The sequence below is a fragment of the Pinus tabuliformis genome, chromosome 9 (genome assembly GCF_031772625.1).
Source record: "Pinus tabuliformis cultivar Carrire ecotype Pingquan chromosome 9, CPIR1, whole genome shotgun sequence".
Classification (NCBI taxonomy): Eukaryota; Viridiplantae; Streptophyta; class Pinopsida; order Pinales; family Pinaceae; genus Pinus; species Pinus tabuliformis.
This window is the reverse complement of record NC_142307.1, coordinates 604,394,524-604,404,192: the sequence shown is the minus strand read 5'-3', so window position 1 is coordinate 604,404,192 and position 9,669 is coordinate 604,394,524. Positions and strand designations below refer to the sequence as shown.

The following is a 9,669-nucleotide window of genomic DNA, read 5'->3' as shown; positions in this document are numbered from 1 at the left end:
AAGATACCAGTCTAGAACCCATAAAGAATGCACCACCACTTGTGCTTTTCCTGTCATCCACGCTTCCGGCCCAATCTGCATCTGTATAAGCATGAAGAGTGAGATCTGTATCTCTAGGATACCATAGGCCATAATTTTGAGTCCCTTGAAGATATTTGAAGATTCTCTTTACTGCTTGAAGATGAGTCTCCTTTGGATTTGCCTGAAACCTTCCAACTATTCCAACTGCATGCATGATGTCTGGTCGGGTACCTGTCAAATATAGTAGACTTCCAATCATAGATCTGTAGGTTGGTTGATGAACTGCTGCAGATTCGTCATTTGCACTGAGACTACATCCTGTAACCATGGGTGTACATACTGGTTTTTCATTTTCCATGCCATATTTCTTCAAAATCTGCTTGAGATACTTGGTTTGAGATAAAAGGATTCCTCCTTTCTTTTGTTGGATTTGCAAACCAAGAAAGTATGTCAGTTCTCCTAGCAAGGACATCTCAAATTCTTTCTGCATGACTGAGGCAAAGCTTTGACTCATAGCTTCTTCATTACTGCCAAAAATAATGTCATCTACATACACAACAAGTATTAGTAATTTGTCATTTTCAACTTTTATATAAAGATTGCTATCTGCTGAACCTTTTGAAAAACCTTGTTGATGAAGATATTTGTCCAACCGGTAGTACCAAGCCCTTGGAGCTTGTTTGAGACCATAGAGAGCCTTTTTTAATCGGCATACAAGATTTGGATCGTTTCCAAGAATGAAACCATCTGGCTGTTCAATGTACACTTCTTCATCCAAGTCTCCATTCAGAAAAGCTGATTTCACATCCATTTGAAATACTTTGAAGTTCTGACAACTTGAGAGAGCAAGAAACATTCGGATGGCCTCAAGTCTTGCAACAGGAGCAAAAGTTTCTTCAAAGTCTATTCCTTCTTGCTGTGCATACCCTTTACAAACAAGTCTGGCTTTGTTTCTAATTACTTCTCCATTTTCATTCAATTTATTTTTGAAAACCCATTTTGTTCCGATAACATTCTTATCCTTTGGTCTAGGAACCAGCTCCCAAGTATTGTTCTTTTCGATTTGCTCAAGTTCTTCATCCATTGCTTTCACCCAACACTCATCTTTGCATGCTTCTTTCACATTTTGTGGTTCAGTAGAGGAGAGTAATGCCAAATAACTTGAAGCTTCTGCAACTGTTCTTCTAGTTTGTATACCTGCTTCCTTTTGTCCCATGATCTGAGATTCTGGATGGTTCTTTTGAACATATCTGGATGGAGTCTTTTCTTCTATTCTTGTTCTTTCTTCTGCTTCTTCGTGAGGTCCGTCTTGAAATTGTTCTTGCGGTTCTTCTTCTTCATCATTCTATCTTTGAGGGTAGCTTTCATCTTCTTCAATGTCTTCACGATGTATTTGCCTAGGAATGTATCCTTTCTCATCAACCACTACATCAATGCTTTCAACAATTCTGCCAAGTCTTTTATTGTAGCATTTGTATGCTTTGCTATGTTGAGAGTAGCCAAGAAGAATTCCTTCATCTGCTCTAGGATCAAGTTTGCCAAGCTGCTCCTCAGTATTTTTGATATAGCATTTGCTCCCAAAGATTTTGAAGTGCTTTACTGAAGGAGTTTTACCACTCCAGAGCTCATGAGGAGTTTGAGTGCTGTTCACTCGGACATTTGTCTTGTTGAGAATAATAACTGCCGCATGTGCAGCTTCACCCCAGAAGGTTGCAGGAGTTCCTGATTCATCAAGCATAGCACGAGCCATTTGCTGGACTGTTCTGTTCATTCTTTCCACTACTCCATTTTGCTGAGGAGTTCTAGCTGTAGAAAATTCTCTCCTTATTCCATGTTCATCACAGAAATCGAAAAATTCATTTGAAGTAAATTCTCCACCTCTGTCGGATCTGAGGCACTTAATCTTGTGACCTGATTCATTTTCAGCCAAGGCTTTGAAGGATTTGAATTTTTCGAAAGCTTCATCTTTGTGCTTCATAAGTCCTAACCAAACAAACCTGGAGAAATCGTCAATAAATAATATCAAGTATTCCTCTCCTCTAGGTGTTCTTTTTCTGAATGGTCCACATACATCTGTATGTACTAGCTCAAGAGGCATACTGGCTGATCCTTCTTTCTCTGGAAAGTTAGTTCTAGTCTGTTTTCCAAACTGACATGATCTGCACATGGTGTTGTCAGGAATTTTGATATCTGGAAGATCGCGAACTGCCTGATATTTGCAAGCTTTCCTTATTTGTGAGAAGCTTAGATGTCCCAATCTTCGATGCCATAACCAGTGCTCTTCATCCTTGCTTAAATAGCATTGTTGTTGTTCTTCATCAAAAATGTATAGATTATTTGAAGTTCTTTTTCCTTTGAGAACTGTTTTACCTGTATCAAGATCACGAACAAGACATCCATTTGATCTGAATATAACCTCGGTTCTTTGATCACACATCTGGCTTACACTTAGAAGATTATGCTTTAGTCCATCAACAAACAAAACATTTCCAGCCTTAACATCTTCTTTTAAAGGAGCAATACCTTTTCCTTTTACAGTTGCAGGAGTATCATTTCCAAAAGAGACTTTCTTTCCCTTTTCTAAATTAGAATAAGATTCAAGTTTTTCTTTATCACCTGTCATGTGCTTTGAACATCCACTGTCAATGTACCATATATTTTCTTGTCCTTCTGCATAGAATGCTATCCCACATCTTTCTGTTTGAGGTTCCTTTATTTTCCATGTTTTGGTGCCTGAGGTTTGTTCCCTTTTTTGTTCTTGTACCTTTCTTTCCGGAAACCTGCTTCTACATTCAACATCTTCATGTCCAAAATTATTGCAAATAGAGCATTCAACTTCATTTTCAAGAGCTGAAAAATTGTTATAGGTCCTTTTTGTATTCCCTGTCATGCTTCTTTGTTTTTGAGCTTCCCTAGTCATGATTGTTTTATACGCAACACATTGGGCTGCTTTGTGACCAAAGTTATGGCAAGAAAAGCATTGTCCATTGAAGAAGTTTCTGCGATTATTGAATCTACCAGCCGACTGATTGTAATTTCTATTTTCATCTATTCTTGAACCAAATTGAGAAGGTTTTACCTGTGGCTGGTTGTGGCTTTTGTTCACCCTTAAGCTGGATTGCCCCTGATAGTTTGAAGTTTGTCCCTGCTTTACCTGATGATCTTCCTTGTGTTCTTGCTCATTTCTTCTTGCTGCATCGAGATAACTTTTTGAAGTGGAAGCTTGAGAAGTTTCTCCATTGTAGCCCAGACCTGTCTTATTTAGAGGAGATCGCTGCACACTGATAATCTCATTCAACGTTTCAGATCCTTTGACAAACTTGAGATTAATAGTTTTTGTTTTCTCAATTTCTTTTCTAAGACCAACAATTTCACCTTCTAATTTTTCAAGATGTTTTTCCTTTTCATCAATCTGAAATTGTAGAGTATCAATAATCATGTTCTTTTCTTCTATACATCTCTTGAGTCTAGTAATTTCATCATAAAGGTTATCCACATCTATAGCATCCTCATAATTATCATCTTCAAATGCCATTAACAATCTATATTTGTTACCTTGTTCATCTTCATCACTGTTTGATAAGCCATCGCTATCTTCATGGGTGTAGTAGCTTTTCTTATTTGTACCCTGTTTCTTGTTCCATCTAACTGGTTCCTTTCCTTTATCCTTATAAGAGCATTTTGCAGCATAATGACCTACTCTTCCACAAGCAAAACATTTGAAAGGTAGCTTACCTCTGAACCTTCCAGAACCCCTTTGAAGATTTCTGACAAAGTTTGATTCTTCTTCCTCTTCTTCTGGAACATGACATGCTTCATAGTGATCTTCTTTGCCTGATGCTTTAAAAGCAGCTTCCCTTCTGTCTGATGGACCTCCCTTTCTCATTTCATAAGCAGTTAGAATTCCATGCAGCTGAGACATAGTGAGAACACGGAGATTTTCCTTTTCTTCGACTGCAGATACTTTAGATTCAAACTTGGGAGATAAAGATCTTAGAATCTTTTGAACTACTATAGTCTCTTTTATTTCTTCACCCAAATTTTTCATACAATTAACAATCTCATCTACTCGAAGAAAATAATTAGCCACACTTTCATCATTATACATCTTGAGAGTCTCATATTGAATCCTGAGAGTTTGAAGTTTAGCTTCTTTTACCTGTTCATCTCCTTCATAGCTAGTGATCATTTTGTCCCATATCTCTTTTGCTGATTTGAAGTGCATGACCTTCATGAACTCTGTTTGAGATATACTTCCTAATAGAGTACTGACTACTTTTGCATTTGTTTCATACTGCTTTTTCTCAGCTGGATCTGTAGGAGTAACTGAAGGAAAGGCATAGCCTGATTCTACAATGTTCCAAACTTCTGTACCAAGAGATTGAAGATATGCAGTAACTCTTACCTTCCAATAATTGAAGTTTGTTCCATCGAAGACGGGTGGCCTGATTGATGCTTCTCTCTCGTAGTTGCTCATGATGAACGATCTACCTTCAAGCGATCAAGCTGTTCTGAAGGACCTGCTCTGATACCAATTGTTGGAAATAATACTGAGGGGGGGGGGGAATCAGTATTATCTAGCAATTTACCAAATCTTCCTTATTTGATCTTTTGAGATATTCTTGCATATCAGTACCATAAAACAATGAGCATGAATAAAGAAAATAGACAGTCACACCAAAGAACACAAGATGTAAGGTGGAAACCCAATGCGGGAGAAAAACCACCTGCTGCAATAATGTCTCTATCTTCTTTCAAGAAATTCTTTTTACAATGATTTTGTACTGGTGCAGTCCTTTACCAGCACGCAGGCTGCAACCTGCAAAGAGCTACAACTCTTTCTCGTTTTCCAGACTTCTCCTGGAAGGGAGCTACAACCCCCTACTTCTTTTTCAAAATGATCAACAAGTATACAACAGATACAGTCTACTACAGATATCAGATCAGTAATTACAGAAACAACCCAGAACACCTTATGAACAGAAATATACAGTTAACAGATCATCTTGAGACAGGGACGCATATTTTCTTTCTGTGGCCTGCGACTGGACGCAGTATACCTTATGCTGTTCTGCGTGCAGACGCACTGTTACTTTTGCTTGTCTGCGACCGACGCACACATCAACACTATCGCGCCGCGTCTTTTGCTTCAGAGACGCACCCAATACCACAGTCGCGCCGCGTCCTTCGCTTCAGAGACGCACCTGATCCTTTACTGTACTGCGTCCCGGCGCACTTTCCCTTCACTGAATCTGCGTCCCTTTAGATATAGAAGATAAGAGGACTTCAGAACCAACCCAAACACTCAGATCCACAGATCTGATCATGCGCCATATAGATCGTAGTCCATTAGAAGATTTACCCTTAAAGATATGGACTAGATCACACCAAGAGATGATCAACCAAGATGATGCTTAATCCAAATGAACTCCTTTGCTTTATATAGGCAAGCTTCTCCCCAAAGCGTGGAACAATACCACGAGCCGACACCATAGAAACACGCAACCGTCGGCTAGATACCACACAAGAAGCCCCCACGAGCTTTTCTCTACCTTGAAATGTGTGCACTGGGCGGACGCACCTTCTGAACGGCTGGCCAGCGTCCCTGGACGCGGGTTCTGTATGGAATACCTGCGGGGACGCACTTGCTGAACAAAATTTCCTGCGTCCTTCTTGATTTACCATCTGAAAGAGTTTTCCATCAAGTACAACACCTGAATCATAATGCCAACATAAATATAGAAGGACATATCAAGAAGAAAAAGATTCAAGCAGTGAAAGATCACATCAAGCATCAACAACAAGTTCTCAAACTTTTAAAGGATAACGCCACTTTGGTGCAGAATTGAATGAAAAAATAGGCATATCAACATCGCAGTGAAAGAAGTTTTGATGTAGGCAATTCGGTATTTTTATGGCTACATCTCAAGCAAGATGTTTATGAGAAGGAAATGTTGGAAATACTACATGCACTTAAGAAATTGAGACCTTACCTAATGGAAAGACACTTCAAGGTAAAAATGGATCATGATAGTCTTAAATTTACTTTTTAGAACAAAGATTATCTTTAGAAGAATAGAAAAAATGGGTCACAAATATGTTGGGTTATGACTTTGAAATCATCTACAAAAAAGGAAAGAAAAATGTTGTTGTAGATGCACTCTCAAGAAAGGATGCGGATGTGGAAGCATTGTTTTGTGTTATTTCTATTTTCCAACCAGATTGGATAAACGAAGCAATGGATGAATGGAAGAAGGACAAAGAAGTGTGGCCACTCATTCAAAAGTTGCAGAAGATCCTAGTTCAAACAATATTGCCAGAACTTGATGAGGAAGGAAAAATCATATTGGAACTTGGAGTAGTCATAGAAACAAGAAACTGATAGCTACGAAATCTATCAATTTCAGAGTATCTCCTCAAGTGGAAGAACTTACCCACTAAAGATTCCACGTGGGAGGACAAGAATTTTATATAGAAGCATCAAGAACTACTCAGGCGTTGAGGACAATAGTTTTTGAAGGAGATGGGCATGTTAGGTCCCTACACTACTAGTGTAACCCCTTATTGTTATTAGTACAAACCCCTTATTATACTGTTGTGCCCATGTAGTCTCCATATTGTTATTATTGTGCCCTTACATTATTATTGTTATGTCGGCTCTGATTATATTATGACCCTTAGACTCCTATATATAGAATGGAGGTCATGTCATTGGTATCATCCAAGAATTATTCATATGTGTAATGTAAAGGAGGTTGCCCCCTCGAAGAGGCTTATTTCTAAGGCATTTATCTATCTTTTCTATCTTTTTGTGAGTTGGTTTCCTAACAAAGGCAAGAGTGAATTTGGATTTTGAAGAACCATTTCTATCCAGAGTTAGATACTAGAGTATGTAAAAGGCCATCAAATTCCTATTGGGAAAATGGACTTTCTCTATGATGTTTTAACACTCCACCTTGCGCGTGGAAAAATGGGTGCATCCAACTGCAAACCCAAATCAATGTCCACTTCTGACTTAGCTTTGGCTGCATACAGCCAAAAAAATTTACTACAAACACGAAGTTGTTTATTCTTTTCTTTGATGTAGGACAGTATTCGCCAAGCAACCCAATTAGCCCCAAATATGAATAAAAAACTTCAGACATAAAAGAATATTCAACCTGTACGTCATCCATTTTGAATGCGATTGACAACCGATAGGACTCAACTTGAAATCTGGACCATACAAATGCTGAAAAAGATTAGCCATGAATTATAAAAACCTGAGACTACAATTCCATATAAATCACAAATGATAATATAAAAAAATCATAACATTAAAATACGACAAAAGGTATCACAGACAATGTTATAAGAATTTGTTTATAGATTTCACATGTGGGAAATAATGGATGCAAGTTGGATGAAGATAAAAGATATGTGGCAAATTTAGACAGTAAGAAAAAAATCTAGACAATCAGAATTTAGCAAAAGATGTAGAACTCAGAGATGCCTGCGCTGTAGAGAGAGCAATCAATGTAACAAATTTCAACATAGAGTCAAAAAAATCTGGGCAATCTACATTATAACAGATAATCATGCATTTCTGCATTATCAAATTGAAAATAACTGATATTTAGAACTTGTTTCATCATACTCTATGTATTTATTTTAGCCATTTATCAACACAGGCCATACGGTGCGCATGGTGATAGGGAGAAACCTGGATTTTATCTCCTTCCTCATATTCTGCAAGTCAAATGTAGCACTGTGTTGCTTCATTATTTACATTTTCATCTTTCTCAGGTTTCTTGTGATTCCTAATGGGGAATGAATTGACAGTAGACTCAGGTGCTAGCGGTGAGACATGAGATAATGACGTTGTTTGTGAAAGAGCAACTGATTATCGAGGAATCTCATCTGGTACCTCAAACAAGGCCTCTGCAAGCATCAATACCTTGAATGTCCAGAAGAGGTTCTGTCAAAACCTTGCGCAATCCTTGCAATGCCCAGACCTGGGATCTGAAACACCATCGCCTTTTGGCATTATCAGCCTTCAACTTTTGAGAATCTTTGATGATTACTTTTGCTACAGGAATCTAGAAATGCAAATAACAATGAATCTCCAATCTTCCTCCCCATTCCCTTTGTGTGCATAACCAAGATATCACAGTGGTCCAAGATAACACATCTTGCTTAGGCATTTGTCAAATTATTGGTGTGCCTCCTCAATTCTCCCAAGACTTGAACAACAGAAGTACGAATATCAGAACCGTATTTCCGTGCTAATGATCCCTTGTATGCAAACGCTAGTTCTTCAACCAACCTTTCCACATATGGGGTATTATGCATCCATGTCAGCTTAGTTATGGTGAGAATCCTTTGAATAACCAGTATCACTATAGCATCATCCTTTGCATGCAATCAATCAAAGAAAAGGGGAAATAAATGCCTGAAATAAGCCAGGATAACCAATCCCATTCCCTCAATCAGTGGCTCAATATGCTGGAGCCATATGGTGTGGCATTCCTTATCTCTAGTATGCCTCTCCATCTCTAAAAGAATTTCATTGAATATTTCTCCATACCAATGTCCACGAGGGTTCCTCCCCTCAATACAAGTGACAAGTGTCACGGACATTTCAACTACAGATTGCCAAAGTTGTTCACTACCAAATATATTCTGGCACGTTGCATCGAGTATCACATCCTTGTACCAAAAGAGCTCAGTAGAATTTAGATTCTTTGCTAAATGGACAAGAGCTATCATACCTTGACCCTTCACTTCAGGAGACCAATGATCTAAGGTTGTCAATGCCTAAGGGATAACCAATGTACATAATGGTCCTATATATGGATGTTGAATCTATTTCAAACACCAACACATCTAGTGTGATGCTATAACTGAAGGAGTTACTAATTCACTGCGAAAGTCCTCATCCAATTCATCGTCCTTAAAATTACTATAGCTACTTTTAATGGCATCTTTTATCATCAGAAATATTATGGGTATTAACTCTATGACTAATCTCTTCTCGAACCCTATTTTTGTCAAATCCAAACCCTTGTCACTGTATTATATTGAATAATTGCCAACAACATTCAATGGGTTTTTCTCAGGATCAGAATAAACAACCTCTAATAAGTCTCTGATTGTCTCAACTGCAACAACCTGCAATTTTTTTGTAATCCATCACATCGAGGCTGCCATGTTGACATTGGATGAAGCTAGTGCTGCACAACAAAGAAATAAGCCTGTTATTTTTTTGTGTTTCTGTAGTGTCTTTTAGCAATAACTGCCCATCCTTGACTGGGAAAAGAGACTCCAGAGCAGATTTTATTTCTGCACTTTTCCCATCAGAATGATTTTGTTGGGTTGAAGACAGTACTTCTAGTATTATGAAAGAGTCTTCAACTAGCCATCCCTTGGAATATTTGAATCTGTACAGGCATCTTTTGGTCTTCATTGTTATTTTTCTTTAGTTTCACATCTGGTTGAGCCAAAACTGCCTTCTATGTTTTTGAGTCTTTCAAAACTTCGATCCTTGAAGATTGAAAACTTGTCTGGCAATGTTTGTGTATGAAACACATTGCTCTAGGCATGGATTAAACTCATTTTTGTGCATACCAATGCTATGCCACTCATTCAATATATGGCTCAATCTTGCAA

At 38.2% G+C, this 9,669-nt stretch overlaps 1 pseudogene; it reads right to left on the bottom strand.

Moving 5' to 3' along the window:
* Nucleotides 1-8,196: 8,196 nt before the first annotated feature.
* On the bottom strand, nt 8,197-9,466 carry LOC149150029 (uncharacterized protein At2g39910 pseudogene; annotated as a pseudogene).
* Nucleotides 9,467-9,669: the final 203 nt, after the last annotated feature.